We start from the raw sequence: 20,037 nt of genomic DNA, 5'->3' as shown, positions 1-20,037 counted from the left end.
AGTTATTTACTATTAGCAAACTATTGTCATTTACTATGTTTACCATCAGTAACACGTGGGAAGCAGAATCAAACACAACATGACTCCAAAAAAACATGAACCAATATCATAGTTATACTACAAAAAACACTCAAAACAACAAAATAAATACAAAAATGACTCAAAAATATGACAAAGAAAATTGACTTAAAGGACATAAACAGTAATAATACATATTCAAAGGGATCCAGAATAACAATAATATAATAGAGAAAGCTGCATTCAAACACAAACCATAATGTGTGTCACTGCAGCAGGGAGGGAAATGAGTGGAGTGGAGTCTCCACGTTCCCTCCACCAGCCTCAGGTTTGTTGTGGGACTTGATCAGGTTTGTTTTTCTCTCTTCCTTTCCAGCGTGGCTCTGAGGGAACACTCAGGATTCAAAACACAGGCCAGCCTTTCTCCTCTTCTCTGAGCTCCTTCTGTTTCCTCTTTCCGCCTCTGCAACGCTTTCCTCCCGAGGTGTTTTCCCTTTTGTTCACTTCTCCACCTCCGTTGGCCTGATCCTAACCTCCTGCTCTTCTCCGCACTCCTTTCTTCTCCTTTTGCCTTTCCTTTCTTCTCTCTACCAGGTAAGAAGAAACCACCTTTGTTTCATCCTTCCGTTTATAAGAAACATTTTTTTCAGTAATAATTGATAGTTTATACTTAGTTGTAAAGGATTACATTAAATTATTTATTTTTCTTTTTCATATTACTTTTATCTTGTTTTAAAACCATCTTTGAGGGATAAAGAAACTGAGATGTTTTTCCTCCTCGAGGAATCTTTTTTGTTGTTTTGAACCTTTTTTTTCTGTCTCTTTGCTCTTCTGAGACTCTTTAGAGCAGTGATTCTCAACTGGTGGGTTGGGACCCAAAGGTGGGTCGTGGACAGCTGGTCAAAACCAAATTAAAACTTTTTTTTTTTTTTTCTTAAAAAAAAAAAAAAAAAAAAAGAAAAATTAATACTCAATGTCTATTTTGTTGGGTTTGTCTTTTATCTTGAAATAAACTTTCATTTTGACAGGCATGCTGTGAAATGCATGATGCACAGGACAATATATAGATTTATATTTAAAAAATGATTATCTGTGTGTTTTCAATAGCGATTTTTGGAAAAACTAACTTTTGTTGGTTGAACTCTGGAAAAAAAAAGTGGGTCGCGATTTAATGACCGTGGCAAAATATTGGTCCAGGGTGAGACCAGTTGAGAACCCCTGCTTAGAGTAATTTTGTGTATTTTTGGAGTCGTTTTGTCTTTTTAAAATCCGTTTGTGTAACATTGTTGTCACTTTGGTTCTTTTGCTGTTTTTTGGAGTCGTTTGTGGAATTTTTTCTGTTTTTGTTGTTGACCGTCTGTGCAGATGCTGTTGATGTCTCCGTGGGTGAGGGATGAAAAAACCTGAAGATGAATCTTTGCGTTCCACGCATTGACGGTAAAAATGCCACCTTTCTCTGAGACCATTCAATCTTTCATTTTGGGTTAGCTTAGCACGTTGCTGCAATGGCTGAGCAGTATCAAATATAAAAGGGCCAAGCTAAAGTTTATCAGGTCGACTTATCGGGTATCAATCTAAAGTCCGACATTTTTTTTAAAACTGTTTATTAATTTGGTGCATCTTTGTGTGGTTCCTACATTTATAAGTACATGCACTGTATGCAATATACGCTTTATTCTTTGCAGGATGCACAGAGCTGGTTTTCCCCTCATCCAGGCCGTTCTCTGCTTGAGGTCCAACACACACCCACACACACACACACACACCCACACACACACACACATCATACACACACACACAACAGCACACGCACCCACACCAACCATTGTTCCTCTGGGATCCACTGTGCCTGCCCTCAGACTCTCCTTCCTCTCCTCCCTCCTCTTCCTCTGCCTCTGCGTTTTCCCTGCGTCAGCACTTCACTCTCCTGCTCATCTGCAGCGTCTCGCCCTGAAAACTCACACACTCGTAGTCTTCCTCAGCCCGGTTATTCTGTAGGACTTCAAAGGAATCTCTGCCTCCTTTCTGGATGAAAGCTCCTGACAAGAGCTGGGGGGGGGGTGGGGGGTGGGAAGTGTGAAACACACTGTGGTGGAGGTCCAGAGGGAAGCTTTCAAGGACAACTGTGTCAAAGCTTGGCTATAGCAGAAAACTTTTTGCAGCTAAACGCTGAAAAGACAGAAGTGTTCATATGGGCTCTCTCTAGCTCGCTTTGACTGCACAAGGGTTTGATTTTCACCATGCACACAAAACTCTACCAGAAAAATATGCAAATGACTAAAAAAAATAAACAAAATTACAAAAAATTATACAAGTATAGCCAAGATACACAAAACGGCAATAAAAATTTGCATTTTGACTCCAACTACACAGGACAAACAACTAATACACAATACTAAGAGAAAGATGAACGTAGGACTCGAAAAATAGACAAAACACCAAAAGCACCCAAAACTATAACAAAAACACGCAGTGACAACAGTGGCTCCTATAAGACACAAAAATATACTAAAAGACTCAAAAATGCTCAAATTGAATCCCAAAAACAAACAAAAATCACTCAAAAAACACGACAACAAAGATGGACATTTTAACTGCAGATAGGCACAAATCAGCAATAGACACAAAGACTAGTGAAAAACACTAAATGATGACAGAAATGCACAAAATGACAAAAAAAATAAACAAATGACTCAAGACCACAAAAACAATAACAAAAATACACAAAACATCACACAAAAACGGAGTGAAAACATGAAATTTTATTTGTCACCTGAAACGTTGCCATAGAAACCAGAGCGTTTGTGTGGAATATGCAATGGCCGCCGCACAGACGTATGGGAGGAGAGTGAGACTCGTGCAGAGCAGCAGTAGCAGGATGTGACAGGCTGCAGATTTACAGCCAAAGACTGATGAGAGGAGAGTCCCCCTGGTGTGTGTGTGTGTGTGTGATGTGCTGTCTTTGTTGTTTAGCTTCACTGCAGCCTATAATCACACTAAACACAGGTGGGAGACGCAGAAGTAGATTAGAAGGTGGCAAAGCCCACCTGCACACACCTGTGTGTGTTTCACTGGGATTTGTGAACTGTGACATTTGTACCGATTATGTGACGTCTGTGTTCTCCTGCTCTGAGAAAAATTAAGTAATAATGCACAATTTATTGCAAAAACACAAAATAAAAACAAAAATACACAAATGCACTCACCCTGTGTGGGTGTGTGTGTGTAAAATTTGACCCCTTCCTCCTTGCTGTGGTCATGTGACGTCTGTTCTTGTACTTTGAGCTTCTCAGGCTTTAAAACCACAGAAAGTCAAACTTTAAAGATCTGCTTCTCTAACGAGGGTGGAGGCACCTTCAGTGCTTTATACCAAACAGTATTCTTTTAATTAGAAGATGTTTTACGTTTAGAAACCTCCTGTAGTGCCATCACGTACACTCATTTGAAAAACACTGGTTCACGGTGTTGCAAGGAGACAAACCTTAAAGCTGCAGTATGAAAGTTTTTTTGGCTTGATTTTGTCAAAAATCCATAATCATCTTTGTGCATATTGTACTTCAAAGTGTTCTGAGTGGACAGTGAATCTATTCTCCTTCTCTTGGCCCTGTATAAGAGGTTTAGAAATCCAGCAGCGTGAAGCCAATCAGGGATCTTTCTATTAACAGAGTGCTCCATGAGGAGTTTTGAGCGTTTCTATTGGCTACTCGACTGAAGTCAGGTGTGTCCATGTACCATCGATAGTAAAAGTGCAATGGCAGATGTTCCAGCAGCAGAAGTCCCCATCGTGGCGTTAGGCACAGCGATTACACTGGTTTCAGAGGGAGAGTGAGAACAGATGGAATACATTGCGGGGGAACCTTGTTTCTATACAAGTCTCACAATTCTACATACTGCAGCTTTAAGGATAACGCAAAACCTTGTTCGGAAGAAACTTCTTCAGTTGTTCTTTTTCAATTCCTACACTGAGTTTTTAACATGTCTGACAAAAGCTCCAACTCACAATACAGGCCCTAAACTTTTGATTGACAGTTTATTTGTACAATCAGACTGACCTGTAGTCACGATAAAGCCAATAGAATCAGTCCAATTGACTCTGATGCCAATTATGATGACAGGGTTCTACACACACACACACACAGCTGTCTGTTTCCTCGTCTCACACCGTGAAACAGAGACAATCCTCTGCAGCTGCGTCCACCTCCATCAGACACCTCTAGTCCTTCCTCTCAGCCATGAATCCTTCACCACTTCCTGATGGTAAGGCCGTGCGACGAGCTGCATGCGCGTGACCTGTTTGGATGCAGCAGCTGGAGGTAAAAACCGTGGTGTCATCGATGAATGAATTGCTACCTGCAGAAGGCCACACTGAGCTCTTACTGAGGACGGGGAGGAAACACAGCTTGCAAAGCCTCAGCAACAACTCGCAGCTGCTTGACAAAGAGTCGAGAGAATACGATTGTTTTCTGCTGAGGAAACAAAGAAAGCAAGGAGGGAGCGAAAACACAGACCTTGAAATGGAAAACTAGAAGCCAGCGTGTCACATGATGAAAGCACTAATCGCCTCACACCTGCACCAGCTGGAGTTGCGTGACGCCATATTTGTATCACTGCACAAGCAAAGACAAAAACTAGACTTTATTACTTATTTTGTTGGTTGTAGAGCATCTGTGAAATCACTAAATTAAAGACAGAGCTATAAAACAATGAATAAGCAACCTACAGATACACTTACCCATATTATCTACAGCAGTGGTTCTCAAATGGGTACTTGAGAGAAAGTGTAAAATTAACAAATTTTTATAATGTTTATTTTTAGATAAAAAGATAATCAGAATCCAAAATACTTTATTCATCCCAGGGGTAAATGACTTGTGTTACAGATGCTCGAGAAATATTACAAACAAAAAGAATAAACACTAAACAAAGAAAGAAAAATGTACATAATCAAGTAAAATACTGTTAATAAATAAGTATTAAATACAAGAACACACATTACCGTAGAAAATAAAATAATCCAAATGTACAAATAATACAGATATCTACAAGAATCAAAGCGGTCAGGTTACAGTGATAATCATATTAATGATGACGGTAATGATCTTGATTAGAACATGAACTGAAAATGCAATTGATCGTCCCACACCAGGAGGGAGAGGACCAAAAATGATAAAAACTCTAGAAATAAATCTATTCAGGAGGCACTAGTGATTCCACTTATTTACAAAAGAAAGTGTCTATTTGTACGGTTGCGTACGGACAACCCTCGGTGCTATTGGTACGGTTACCGAAGTACACGTACGTAGCGTCTTAGAGTTGGGTCATAACCCAATATCGCAACAATTTTTAGGGTTAGTCTTAGTCTAAACTGGCCAATGACTGACCTATCACATGACCTAAACTGGCCAAATAGGGGCGCTGCATATGGATAGTTGGTATATTGATACAACCGTACGGATAGCCACTGCCATTCCAAAATGAGACTCTTCAAATTGTGTGTTATCACTCATGTATTCATCGTTTTGCTCTATAGTTGTTTTTTCATAGAATTCTGAGCAAAATGTTGTAGTTGGACAAAGAGGGCACTTGGATTCAGAAATAAGAGAACGGAAATATGAGTCAAAAAAGTTTGAGAACCACTGTTCTATAGAGACAGATGAGAAGTGCAGACCATGGGAACAATTGAAAGTGACTGTTTCATAGCAACCCAAAGAGTTTTCCGTCTGGTTGGAGTGTCGGGTGACGTGATGGGAGCAATCCACAGCTGCCTCTGTTTGGGTTCCTCTTATTTACTCTGTAATTATCGTCTCTGAGAGCAGCGTGATTAGCAGAGCCCCACGCAGCAGCAGCAGCAGCAGCTATTTCCATTTCTCTTTATGCTTTGCTCCTTATCAGAGTTGAACGTACAGCAGCTCACAGCTGAAGACACAAAGCACTCTCTACTCTGCTTCCTGAATGAGTAAAGCTAAAAAAAAAAAGACGAGAAAGAAAATTTCATCCCAGTGTTCAAAAGAAAAAGCAGAAAAATGTGATACATTTAGATTATCACGTTAATTTTTTTTTAGGAAACCCTATTTTGAAGCATGTAAATCTCCTTCAAAATAAAAGGTATTTCTGATCATGATATGAATATTTGCCATTCTTCTTTTTTCACGCTCTCCAAAAATATTCAGAGGGAAGGTTTTCACGGATGCCGATGAATAAGCCTTTTCACATTATCAGAAATCTCGCTCTCGTTCAGTTCTTGTGCGTGAGTTCAATGGTCAACAGGGATAAACTCGCCTTGGTTGATCATTTTTATCGTTAGAGCATTGATTCTTTGAAGGACTTTTTGCGGAAACGTCGTATCCGTCTCCAAGGCATAAATGCCGAGTCAGCTGCTAGAGCTAATGCTGCACACGAGCTGAAAATTCCGTTTTTTCCTGCTTTTTAAACAGTGACCAATCAGCTGATCAGTGTGGTTTCACTTATCGGCCTGTTTCGTGTCCATGCTGTGCAATTCCTTCAAATTTGTGAATTTAATTAAAACAATAGCTTAATAAAAATAATCATGGACCTGGTTAGTCAATGATGTACCTCGTAAATTTACCTTTTCAAAGTGAGAACTCGTACTGTCCTTTTCACACGCGGAAATCTCGCTTGTCCCATTAATAATAATGATACATTTTATTTATAAGCGCTTTTCAAAAACTCAGACACTTAACAGTTATTAAAACTATGACATAAATTAGAAAAGGAAACTTAACAATAATAAAGGTAAATACAGAAAAAATACAAAACAATCACAAGTTGAAAACTTCTGAGTGTGGAAAGAGAGGAGGTCTAATGTGTCGCTTTGATACTGCTTCTCTCATTGTGCTCGGATATGTGCATCATTCCCGGGTAGAGTCCGAATTCCGCCCGCTGGAGACCCAGGTAGTCTGTGTTTTCATTCACCAGGGGTCACCTGTGTGGAAGCGAGGGGACTGCCTTGCTACAATACTGCTGCGGAGCTGCTCCCATCAGTTTTTAAAAGTCCTCAGATCGGCCGAAAGTGGCTTCAGTGGAAGTCCCTGGTCCCTCCTCGAGTCTGAATATGTGTAATATTAATAATTTATTAAAAAACACTTTTAACAGTGTGAACGAGCGTGTTGACGTTTATATCCCTCTCGACCTATGACCCCCCCCAGGTCGCGCATGCGCAGTTTCAGAGTGTAAAAAGGCTTATAATAGGCACACAGAGAGTGTGATGGCCGTGAGGTGGTTCCCTCGGGGCAGGAGTGCTGCTTTAGAAAGAATAATGTAACGTCTTCATCCTGAAGACTGGCTGTAACATACAGAAACATCAGTGAATGTGATGGAGCTAATTCTGAGACAAGAAAAGGAGGACGGCCTTATTGAGTCACGATGTGTTTTTCTTATACATTTGGTTTGTTGCAGTCTTTTTCCTATTTATTTATTTATTGATGTTTTCCATATTCATTTGTAGTATATTTGGAGTCATTTTGTATATTTTTTGTGTTCTTTGTCTTTATTCCATATATATATATATATATATATATATTTTTGTCTTTTTGTAATTAATATTTTTGTTGAAATTTTGTGAATTTTTGCAGCCATTTGTAATACTCAAATTTTGTGCTACTTTTGTTTTCTTATTTTAGATTTCTTGTACACCTGTCTTAAAATATAAGGGATACTAGAGCTTGGTTGGGTAGGTGGGACGGTTCGTAGCGGCCGCCTGAAAATTTCCCTTATTTTCAAATCCAAAACTTGACGGGTATGGGCAGAGGGTAAAAACTGGAGGTGGAAACCTGATCTTCCATTCTCTCTGCGTGCTCAACGTCCGTCTCGTCCTTCAGGCCCGTTTCTGCATCGTGCCTTCTGTGGAGGCATCTGTTCAGTCTGTGTGTGTGAGTAAACATTTTAACCATCTGTCCACGTCAGATCTGCAGCAGAGAGAGAGAGAGAGAGCGAGAGAGAGAAGGTACAAAGAAAGGAAGAAGTAGAAAGAGGAGCGTAGTGTCGGAGCATTAAGGCAGGGGTCACCAGCACCAGATAGCCTGCATGGACTAGTGAGGTGCCCTCAGCAGCTCTAGTCACCATTGAGTTCCATCTAAAATCTGATTCACTTTCCAGGATTCAAACTCACATAGATAAATACAAATGACAGATGTATTTTAGTAGAGTTAAAAACATCAAAACATACAATTAGTTAAAAGTGATTTGTTTGTAGCTAGTACAATCGCAACATGGGGATTTTCTATTAAATGTAGAAAATGAAACAGTTGAACAAGTTAGGAGGAATAAAATATTATAATAAAATATTTAAGTGCCTGCTTACCTTCCTTATTATCTTACCCTCTATTTAAAGTGGAGCCTTGAAATGTAGTATTAAATAAACCATTTTAGGCTGGGTTACCAGACTCAAAACGCCACTCACTTTCTTCTTCTTCTTCTTCTTCTTCTTCTTGTGTACACTAGTTAAAATCGCTGCTACTCTGTTATTTGTGAACGGATTGGGCTGAAATTAAATAGGTATAATCAGGGTTCAGGGATGCCCTCTATTTTTCATCTATTTTTCATCTATTTGCGAGTCAAATATTACGATGCTTGGTGGTACCGAATCATTGGCACATACAATGTATGAATGGGGCCCGTTACCCTGTACGTGTACCGGTGGCCCCAATTTCAAATGACTACTCCTCGGTTAGTTTCTCGTTAGATCGGAATGCAGTTGAATACGCTATGAATAAATATGATGAGAAACTCAGAGCCCTTTTTTTAAATGGGGCCCGGGGGCCCATCCCCGATTTCCGGTGATTTCCAAATTTATGGGAACATAAAGTCCAGCAATATATCGTTTCAAAGGTAATTCAATGTAGATTACGAATATGTCTCACACATTTCGATTAGGGGTAATTTACATTAAAGTTGTTTCCTTTATTTGTGAGTCAAATATTGTGACAGTTGGTGGTACCGAATCATTGACACATACCAATATAAGAATGGGGCCCATTACTCCGTATGTGCCACGGGGGCGCCAGAGGGCCGCAGGGGGCCCTTTTTTTTAAATGACATTCTATGAGCGGAGGTCAAGATCCTCTTGGAGACCTTTTTGAAAAGGGGGGAGGGAACAGGGGCCCATCCCCTTTCACGGTAATTTCAAAATTTTTCTGAACATAGTCGTATGATATATTGTTTCGAAGGCAATTCAATGTAGATTACGATTTTATGTGGCACAATTTAATTTGTTTCACTCGGCTGGAACACAGTCATTTGACTGAATTCTGGGAACGTGGTACGTGCTATTCAGCGCGGAGATGTGGCCCGGCCGTTGGTTCATCAGAACTTGTTTAAACTGGTAGCCCTTTGGACTATGCAGTACCTATTGTACCCCAGAGGACTTAGAAGATCTGGGAAAAGGGCGATGAGAGCCGTGTGTCCTGATTCAGCAAAAAGATTTGAATCTTTAACCCAAATCGTTCATTTTCAAAACTCTAAGTGCTGATTTGAGACTAAACAACCTGATCTATAAATAATATTGTGTCCTGTTAGCATTGCTAAATGTCCCAAAGGCCACTCAAAAACCAAACTGTGGTACTTTATTAACAAAGTTAAATTCTCCTCCTTTCTGCATAGACAAGAGTCCCATTGTTTTCCAAACAAAGAGGGAATGTTTTTGTTCCTGTTACACAAATATTGTTTTTTTTAATATTTGCAGGCTGGTCTTCCTCGTAGCTGCCCACGGGTTGATATCTACAGGAGCCGCAGTGCCTCCGCCCACTCTCTCAGCTCTGAGGTGCGTTTCCACACATGGAAAGCTTACATTTCACTTCCCTGAGGAGCAGACCCCCAGTCAGATAAACCCTCCGCCCACTTCTCCTGCTCTCAGGGTTTCCCTCCCACACTGTCTGTCTGTCTGTCCGTCTGCCTGGGAAAAGGAATGCTGGGAATCCAGTTTTTACTCGCCCTCGGGGAGGGTGAAAGTCCAAAACGTTAGGAAGAGCAGAAATACGCCTGCGTTATTTTTAACAAAGCTCCCAGGGAGAGCGATTGCTGTTTGAACCACCAGCTCTGATTCGGAGCAGAGAGAAATCGAGTGCCAACGCCTGCAAGGAAACAGCTTGTCAATCCTGGAAAAGTAAAAATCCCAGCATGCATTTTTACCAGTAACCCTAACAGGCACTCAGCAGGAACTTCACACTGCAGTTGTTCTTTAGTACTTTAGAAAGAAAACATACCTTTTAAGAAAAAAAACCTAACAATCGCCACCTACTGTCAGGAGTGGGTACAGACTTTGCTGTGTGTGGATAAAAAAAAGCTTTAAATAAAAGTAGAGCAGCAATGCCCACAACTTCCTAAGCTTTATGGGTTCCACCCACTTACATGCAGTACACACATACTGATGAAATGAAATGCATCAACGGCTTTCAGTTTGTTGTAAATGTAATATTATACTTAGCGTTTTGTAGAAAATGCATAGATAATGTGAGTTTCCATATCGATAGTGTTAGTCATTCACATATAAGTTAACCACTGTCGACCTGTTTTCAGTATGGGGATGTTAGTATTTAGTTTCCTCCTGTAACTTTCCCCTTGGGATTATTATTATTTTTGATTCTGGTCTTTAAATCAAAGTCAAACCCAAAACACTCTGCCAGACCCCAACAAAACAACTTATACTGCGTTCACACCATATGCGTCAATCTCGTGCGACCAGACTACATACAAAGTCAATGGATAGACGCGGCCTGTGCGGTGGTGCGGTCCGATCCGTTAGCCGTACGAGCGCGCTCTGAATTTTTTGTCATATTTGCACATTTGCAAGAGTTGAAAATATTGAACTCCTGTGACTGTTTCGCATGACGAAAGCCATTCAGAGTCTTTGTTGACGATGACGTCACTTCAACACAGACACTGGTCTGTTCACCCATTCCAGTAGAGTGGTCACACACAGCTTCTGGAGTAGAAGCTGTGTGTGACCACCTGGAGCTGTATGACACAGCCTTTATAACCGGGACCGGACTAGGAAGGATTTGGCGTGGAGGAGAATCAGTGAGGAGGTGGTAGTAGCAGGTCAAAGTTCTCTCTGTAGCACTGAGCTAGCATAGCATTAGCCGCTAATCACACCGGCTTTTTTTCACTGGTGGTTTATGTTTATGAGAGGAGAAAAAGGAGCACAGCTCCTCGCTTCAGCAGGCGGTGAAACTCACCGAAATGGATGTGTCGCTGGTGGGCGGTGCTTTGCTTCAAACGTGCACATAAGGCCAATGGGGGAATTTTTTGATCCTGCAAAACCTGCGTAACGTTTTGTGCGGCAGAAGACTCATTAGGTGTGAACGCAGCATTAGGCACACACTGTGATTCAAAGATGCCGGACAAGCCCCCAAATAATCTTAACAGTAGTCTCCCAGCTAATTCTTTATTTAGCTTGTTCCAGGTGACATCATACAGTATGGAACTCTGGCATGTGTGTGTCTAAGAAGAAGTCCAACTAGTTCATGGTTTGGAGAGACTTTTGTTTTTTCACCTTCTTTCTTTGCTATCAACACCCAGTTGGAACAGAAAAAAGGGGCGGGGTTGGACAAGAAACAAACTTTTTACAGTTTAACAGTTGCATTTAATCTCTTAAATGTTAGATAATAAGAAAGAATAGCAGAAAGTCTGGCTAATAAACCTGTTGGCACAGAAAAAAATGTTTTTTTTTGCTTCCACTGTATCTGCATCATGCTCACTTTGTAATAAATATTTATGAATGTAGTTTATTTGAAATGCAACTCATTTAATTGTACTGTATTGCACATGTGCCAAACATGTGTAATACATTATTTGTTTATCATTTATATTTATTTATTTATATGTTAACATACATGTTGGTAAATCTGATTGATGGACAAAAATAATGATTATAATTATTATTTTTGAAGCTAATAAAAGGGGAGGATGGAGGGATGAAGCAGACAAGGGTGGAATGGGGAGGAGGGAGATCAGGATCGTGAGAAAGGCGGTCAGAGTGGAGCCCATCCGTCCTCATGGCGGACTAATTGATTTATGCCGTTCCTGCAGGAGGATTTAGCTCGGTGCTAATTAGCGCTGCTTTCTGACAGTGCGGCTCAGAGTCCCTGAGGTCAGATTTACACAGATTCAAATATCTCACTTTCTGTTCTTTTCTCTCACCTCGAGGTCACGGTCGGTAAAACTTCAGCTGTAGAAATCGATCCCAGTGCAAAATCAGAGGCGGTCGTAGAGCGGCTAACGCGCTAATCCACACAGAGGTCGAGGAAACACAAAGTTAGCAAAGGACAAAGGACATACAACTTCAGACCCAACTTTATTCCCCCCGAAACGAAACCCAGTGCAAGCAGAAGTCCTTCATTAGTAATCAGAGTCCACCTGTGTGCTACTTAAGCTCAGTGTGAATACAGATGTTCAGTGTCTTAGAACAGTGGGTACCCCCTTTCTCTTACTTTTGAATCCAAGTACCCCTTTATGTCTGTCAGAATTCTGTAAAAAAAAAAAAACGTACTATAGTGCATGGAATGAATAAGTGATACACATTTAAAAGAATCTAATTTTGTAAATTAGTGCAATGAAACAGTATTTAGTCATCTCCCTCCTCATGGGATCAAGACTGACCCTGGTATTTTCAGTTAATATTCTAATTAAAATGATTTCTATCATCATTTTGTGTGATTTTGTGTATTTTGTTTTCTGTTCTTTTTATTATTCAGTATATTTTTCTCTGCTCGTTTTTGTTGTCGCCTTTGTGTGTTGTTGGTATTATTTAAGTTATTCTATCTCAGTGTGTGCGTTTTTGGTGTGGTTTTGTGGTTTCTCATGTCGTTCTGTATGTTAAAAATGTTTATGGTCTTGGTCTCGGCTTGTCTCGGTCTTGGTTTTGACTCGGTCTCGGCTCCCGGAAGTCTTGGTCTTGTCTTGGTCTCGGTGCATTCTGGTCTCGGGCAAGTCTTGGTCTCGGATAGTGTGGTGTTGAACACAACACTAATAAAACCCACATTTTGAATGCTTTAATTTATTTTCCTCTCTCTCTTTCTCTCTCTCTCTGTCCCTCAAGTCCCAACACTGTCTTAGAGAACATAAAGGCAGAGGAACACACCACACAGCTTGGGGATGGAGCTATGAGCAGGATTATCATCTCACACAACACTGTGCTATGATCACACCAACATGGTTAGAGTATGACACAACTGTAAACTAACCTAATGTGAGCGTGTCATGTGCTAATAGACACAGGCAGTCATCCATACGCTGTTTCTCCTGCTAATACTTGGGTATGTGTTGCCCTCTTGCAATGACCAGGCTTCACGAATAGCAAAACTTCTGTGAATGCAACCATGTCGGAAATAAACTGAATAAAAAAAATAAATAAATAAAAGTTGGGATTTGATTTTGTCCGTTGAGATTTTGTCGAATAATCCACAGAGACTAATTCAGTCACAGCTTTGGAAAAAACATCTTTGTCTGTTTTTGGAAACTTCGATTTACACTGCTGTGGTAACCCAGCCAGTGTTATGGTTAAAGTGACAACCAGTGTACCTGGCGACCGACTTCCGTTAGCGTAGCTAGTAGGGGTGTCCCGATTCGATATTGATATCAGTCAGAAAATTAATATCAGATTTTATCGTACTGCATCTAAAACCTCCGATATATATTATATTTATTCAATTGTAGAATACTGCAGATATTGTGTTGAAGATTAAAATGTATGTAACTAATAGGTTAATAATAAATGGGTCAGTTTTTCTCATACCTACTGTTGCTGACTATTGTTCTCTGTTTGAGTAACATCACTATAGCAAGCCTTTTCTATCATTCCACACTACTAAATAAGTAATAAAAGTATGTATGATTTGTGCTAATATCGTATCGGATCAATATCAGTATCGGCCAATACTCAAGGCTGCAATATCGGTATTGTATTGGAAGTGGAAAAAGTTGTATCAGGACATAGTAGCTTGTGGCTGCTGTTGTTGGTTCCTTCATTAAAGTTGTTGAAGTCTTATAATGATGTTGATGTTTACCTACATTCACAATAAACTACAAACTGTGTTTGACATTTTTTCCTTCACTGAACACAAAATGGACACAACAGTCGTGACACCTGTAAATATCTGCACTGCTTCGCATGATATGACATTTCCATCATTTCATATTGTTTTTTTTTTTTATTGTGCTTCTAGAAAAATGTAATGCATTTTATTTCCCACGAGTGGAAATGTTAGAGCCCTTTCAAACAGTCATATTAGCTTTGAGTCCACTTTAAAAGTGCTGCTCAGTCGAGCAGTGTTGATTGTGGTTTTATCAGACAGACAGCGTCCATTAACAGCTAACTTTAGCTTTCCCTGGTGATAAATACAGAAGCTTGTCTGTTTGTTTGGGCAACGTTTCAAAGACTCAAAGCGTGTCAGAGAAGCAGAGCTCCCAGTGATACTCTGTGTTCTGCAGCAGTGTCTGCATGGCGTCACAGAGCCAAGCTTCACTCTATTTTAGGACGCCACAGTCAGATAACCTCCCTGGTGAGAGCAGAGAGGGGAAACCTGCTTCCTGTAGGTTGACGGTTTGAATCCTGGGTCATGACTTCAGTCAGCAACAGGAACTGACACCAGCAAACTACATTTCAACTCCTCCTACCAAACGACTGCTGGGAGCCACTAATCGATCACTAGTAATCAGAGGTGGCAAAGGTACTAGTCTTCAGTACTCAAGTATAGATACTTGAATAAAAAAATACACTGGTAAAAGTGTTGAAGTTCCATGCTACTAAATGTGTAGGGTTTTTAAATTAGCAAATTACAAATCTTTTTTTAAAACTCGTAGAATACTGGTACATAGAAACAAGTAAAAAATTTTACTTTTGAACTCCTGGAGAATTTAGCACATAAATAACAATTGTAAATAAAAAGTGTCAAAAACACAGAGCAAGTTAGCACGTTGACCGGCTTCTCCTCCAGCTTCGCTGTTGTTGGTTTGTGTCTTTTTATATCATTGTGACGTCATCTTTGTAGGACTGAAAGGTCCCATATCAGGCTATTTTTCACCCATCTCTATTTGTTCTAAGAACTCCAAAAACATAGTATTTGAGGTCTATTTTCCCAAACTCGCCTGTTTTCCAGAGTTTTAGCCTCTGAAAAGTCACTTTCTGAGCAACTCTACACAGACAGGCTGATTTGTGGCCTACTTTTGCATATTCATGAGTGGGCGTGTCTATAGACGGGACACTGACTTCCTCCCCCCGCACTGTGACGTAGGGCCAGAGGACGCCCCGCCCTCCTCCCACCCACTCCGTAGCCGAGCTCATGCTGCTTTATAAACACGAGACAGAGCGTGGGGGCGGGGCATTCACCAGTATATACATAGACTGTAGAAAATACATACATAGCACTGCGTGAAAGACGCAGAAATGCTCACCTTTGTGAGCGTGTCTGTTTACATGTCAATCACAGCAGAGAGCTTCCTGGAGGCGTGGCTTCTCCAGCTCAGTGTTGCGTCAAATTCGTCATCAAATTGGAGCGAGGTGTTTGGGCTCACCCTGCAGTAAGAAAGGAGCAAATCACCCTCTAACTAACGATTGAGGGAATCAATGAAAAACACACTTTGGGCATGTGTATGAAGCCCAAATAGCACTTTATCATGTTTAAAGCACAGAAAAGTTGATTTAGCGTAACATGGGCTGTTTAAAAGTCACAAGCTCATTTTTAAAACGTAAGGAGTACAAAGTAAAAGTAAAAAGTCGTACTATGTTCCTGTGCTAAAACAGTCACCGCAAACAGTTCCAGATTTGATGAATTGCATTGCGCACGCTGCATTTATTTATTTGCATGTCCTCCTCCCATTTTTTTGCTCCCCTTGTGAGCTCTGCCTACTTTACATATTGATCAGAGAGAAACGCACTAAATGGATTGTGGGCACATTGCGACGTGCTGAAAACTGTGAGTTAAATTAATATTTCACATGAAAAGAGGAAGAACCCCATATTGTTGTGCTTGGTGTTTTGGTTAAACTGATTTCTATTAACAACCAGCTAAAGCTCAGACTAAAAAACAAATCGATTTAATCATCATAAATCAGTTGTTTTACTTTTTACTTACTCTGTCAACGATTGCAAACTAGTCAACGCTCAATGGCTGACTCTGTTCTCTCTGTCATCTTATGTTTTTGTGCTTGGTTTGTGTCTTTTGGTCTAATTTAGTCATTTTTTTGTCTTTGAGTTGCTGTTTTGTAGGAGTCATTTTTATACCTGTGTTTCTCTGCAACATCACAGTCAGTTAGTGCTACTTAATGGAGGTTTTAGCAAATGTGTCAATACTCAATGGCTTGAGTTTATAACCCTGAAATACTTCTAATTGCTTCCTTTTGTGATGCAGAAAGCTCGGTGTTTAAAAGATGAAGGTCTGAAAAAGGTTTCAGTCAGGCAGCAGCTTCAGTGCGTCTCAGCAGATGCAGAATAGCGGCTGTGTTCTCTGCAGCTTCCTAAAGCCTTGACATTAGCCTCCTGGTGAAGCATGAAATATTCATCTCATGCATATCCAAAAGAAAGGCTTTACGCGGCTTTGTCGTTCATCTTTCTTCATTACAGCAGGAAAACAAAGCTCACCCGGCCCCCCTGGTTGTAGACAAACCTCCAGCTTTTGACTTCCGTGCTGGTTTTTCCTCTAAACACAATGAGATGAGTTCAGGCTACATTGTTTAAACGGAGGTGCCTTTGTCACGGTTTATAGGGCAGATTACCCAAAACAAAAAGTGTATTAAAAATAAGCTTTCTGTCTCCAATCTGAGGATAAATGTGTATATTTTGACATTTTTACAAATATTTTACTCCTGTATAGGCAATAGCTTTTTGTAAAAAGAGAAGGGGTCGAATAAATTCTCACGCCAATTGATTTTAAGTAAATGCTGTTCTACAGTTGCTATTTATTATTATTATTATGATTATGATTATTAATATAATTATTGCATTTTTAAAAAGTATTTTACTTAAAATCATTATGTATTTAGTTCAACCAAATGTGATGTATTTGATAGTTTGAATATTGACTTTAAATATATGTATATTATACAATGTGTTTATATTGTTTATACTGTACATCAACATGCATATACACTGTGCTAATTATTCTAAACATAAAAAGGCTTTTTTCACTGTGTCATTGAGCACCAGGCCTCAGAGACATGGTGGGTAGTAAATAGAAACAGAGAAATCTTAAAAGCGCCTGTAAACAATCTACGGAGGTGAAAAGTTGAGCATCCTCCACTTTAACCCCTTCTTCTACGCTTATGAGGGTTTGATTCAGGATGTCAGTCAGGTTTATCTGCTCACATTGAAACAATAGCAGGCCCATTCAGTCCAACTTCCAGTCCACAGTTTGACGGCTACTCTGTGTTTCCCAAGGCTGTCCAAGGATGTCACGACAAAACATGACAAGATGAGCAGACTTCCTCACAGCTATCTGCATCCGGCCAGGAGCTCCAAACAGGTCCCACCTTCTTTCCTCAGGATGATAGGAGATTATATGTGTGGGCTTTCAGACGGACTGCCTCACCTTGGATTAAACATCTCTAACAAAGTGTGCAATTACAGCTATTTGCAGGTTCTTTGTATGTCACCATGATACTTTACTTTATCTTCCTCAACCACATAATCACAATCAGAGATTGGCAACTTCTATCACAGTGAGGGTCACGGAACTGATTATGTGACCCAAGGGCCACATTATCAACATCCAGGTCAGCATTTATAATAATGACTAATGTGAGCATTAACACAAGAAAAGAAAAAGGGTTTTAGAGACATTTTGCGTCTTAATATTTTTGTGGTTTAGTGTTTATGTTGTCTTTTGGCGTATTATTGTTGTCATTTGTATATTTACTTGTCATTTTGTGTATCTGAAGTAATTTCTGATGTTTTTGTTGTACAGTATATATTTTTCCTTTAATTTTGTTTTTTTTTTTTGTATTTTTCTGTCACATTTTGTGTTTGGAGTCACTATTTTGAGCAGCACAAATCTAGTCTGAGGGTCGCCACATGGCAATGGTTGATCGAGAATAGATGGCGCTTATATATTTTTAATGTGTTTAGTCTCAGTGATTGTTACTGATCATAAAAAAAATGGAAAAAGCCCAAAGTGAGACCGGCAGTACTTTTGCCTAATGTAGGGGGCGTTCAAAGACTCTTCTACAGTTTAATCTCAAAGGGAGAACAGAAAGCTACGTTCTTAGGCTGTGTTCGAAATGACATACTAACGCACGACTCATGTCGAAATTAGTATGTAGTGAGTTCACATTATATTGGGACATTTTTTAATTTTGCACAGTGGGCCCACTAGGCAAGGCAAGGCAAATTTATTTATATAGCGCATTTCATACTCAAGGCAACTCAATGTGCTTTACATGATAAAACATTCAATTGTTTACTACTCAAACTCAACCCCCCCATGATGCATTGAGAGCAGAACGTAAAATCGTCCTTGGACCAGTTTCAAGCTAAAAGTCAAACATCTCTGTTTCAAAACAAAAGCATCTCTTATCTTCCATTTGTTTTTAACGCTTTTTGTAAACCGGGCTCTTATTTTGAAGTTAAGTTTTGTCAGTAGCACAATGGCGAGTCTCCGAAACGTCGGCATGAAATGTTTTAGCGAGTTTCATGGATCAAAAGTCCAGATGTTGATATTCTTTCTTGCTTAAACGCTTTCAGAACTTTCAATGGTGGAGAATCAACAGAGATATTTAGACTCAGTGTGCTTCACGTTTTTGTTGTCAGTTCAAAATGCATTTTAGGAAACTTTGAAGTGTACTTTAGCGGGAACGGTCATCATTCTAATCATATAGAGACATTATGTACTCAGTGAGTTTGTAGTGCATAGTATGGAGCCATTTCAAACACAGCCTTAGTCTGTGGTTAGTCAAGTGTAGCAAGGCATTTATTTTGCATAAAGGACATTTTGGTTTAAACCTTTATTCTAAAACCCATTGAATGAATAATAAATCAAAGAACCCAAATGAATAGAGTCCAACTCAGTCCTACAAAGCAGTCAGGGACCCTGTGAGGCTTCACGTTGCTGCCTCTGGAGGTTGATGCTGAAGCTGACTCTACATTTTACTACTTTGTCTTTGTTGCGCATCAGAGGAAGAACCAACTCTATCTGTGCATTTGTCAGCGTTTTGTCCTGTAGAGAGTCCCGTGGGTCGCTGTGAGGGAAGGACCGCGGTCAGAGTTATAGATCCCTGTCGGTCACACTCAGCAATAAGTAATCCTCGCTCTATCTGCTCCATGTCCATCACACGCAGCCAGGGGGAACCTCCTCAGAGGATGCAGGACATTCTTTTTTTCAACAAAGTGCTCAGGACACCAATACATGCTGATCATAGAACTATGGATAAGCAAAAAAACGAAAATGAATACAATATTATTCTCATTTTAATAAGATTTTCTCACCAAGAATGTGTTCTTGAGCATCTATTTGGGTCCTCAACCCAGATCGTTTGAGTCCTATGTGTTTCTAGGGTATCTACCCACTGAGAAAAGCAACGTTGAAGTGACGTGATGGTCCATTGTTGAGAAGACGTTATTACAACGTCTGTTTGTCCGAAAACGATGTCTTCTAATCTAGACGTCCCAAGAAGAGGGCATAAGAAAGATGACCCAGGTTGGATTCAAACCCCTGACTCTATGCTTTCAAGCGTGCTTCCTTACCCGTTGCTCCACCGTAGTGGCAAATAAATACATGAGATCATAGCTTATGGTCAGTTTACATTTGCATATTTTACATTTATTGACATCGTAGAACAAAGCCAAATGTGAATCCTTTTACACATAATTATTTGAAACATTTACCAAATTAATTGTTTGAAATTCTTTCACAAAATACAGCATTAAAATACATTTTAATAACTGTTTTGCACGGTGAGAGCATACAATACCATTAATTATTGTAATGTTGAAATGTAATTTTGATGTTCTTGTTGTTGTGTGTGCGTCCATTTAACTAACCTGACCAGACGACGTCTTCTGAACGTTGTTTT

The 20,037-nt window shown here is 39.9% G+C and overlaps 1 long non-coding RNA gene across 1 annotated transcript; it reads left to right on the top strand.

The window, feature by feature from the left end:
* The first annotated feature begins 1,385 nt into the window (after positions 1-1,385).
* On the top strand, positions 1,386-9,779 carry LOC114456091 (uncharacterized). The gene is made up of 3 exons (XR_003672787.1): positions 1,386-1,455; positions 1,704-1,751; positions 9,719-9,779. It is a non-coding gene; the product is annotated as an uncharacterized LOC114456091 (long non-coding RNA).
* The last annotated feature ends 10,258 nt before the right edge of the window (positions 9,780-20,037 follow it).

The sequence above is a fragment of the Gouania willdenowi genome, chromosome 22 (assembly GCF_900634775.1).
Source record: "Gouania willdenowi chromosome 22, fGouWil2.1, whole genome shotgun sequence".
Taxonomy (NCBI): domain Eukaryota; kingdom Metazoa; phylum Chordata; class Actinopteri; order Blenniiformes; family Gobiesocidae; genus Gouania; species Gouania willdenowi.
The sequence above is the reverse complement of the archived record's forward strand: the minus strand, read 5'-3'. Positions and strand labels throughout refer to the sequence as shown.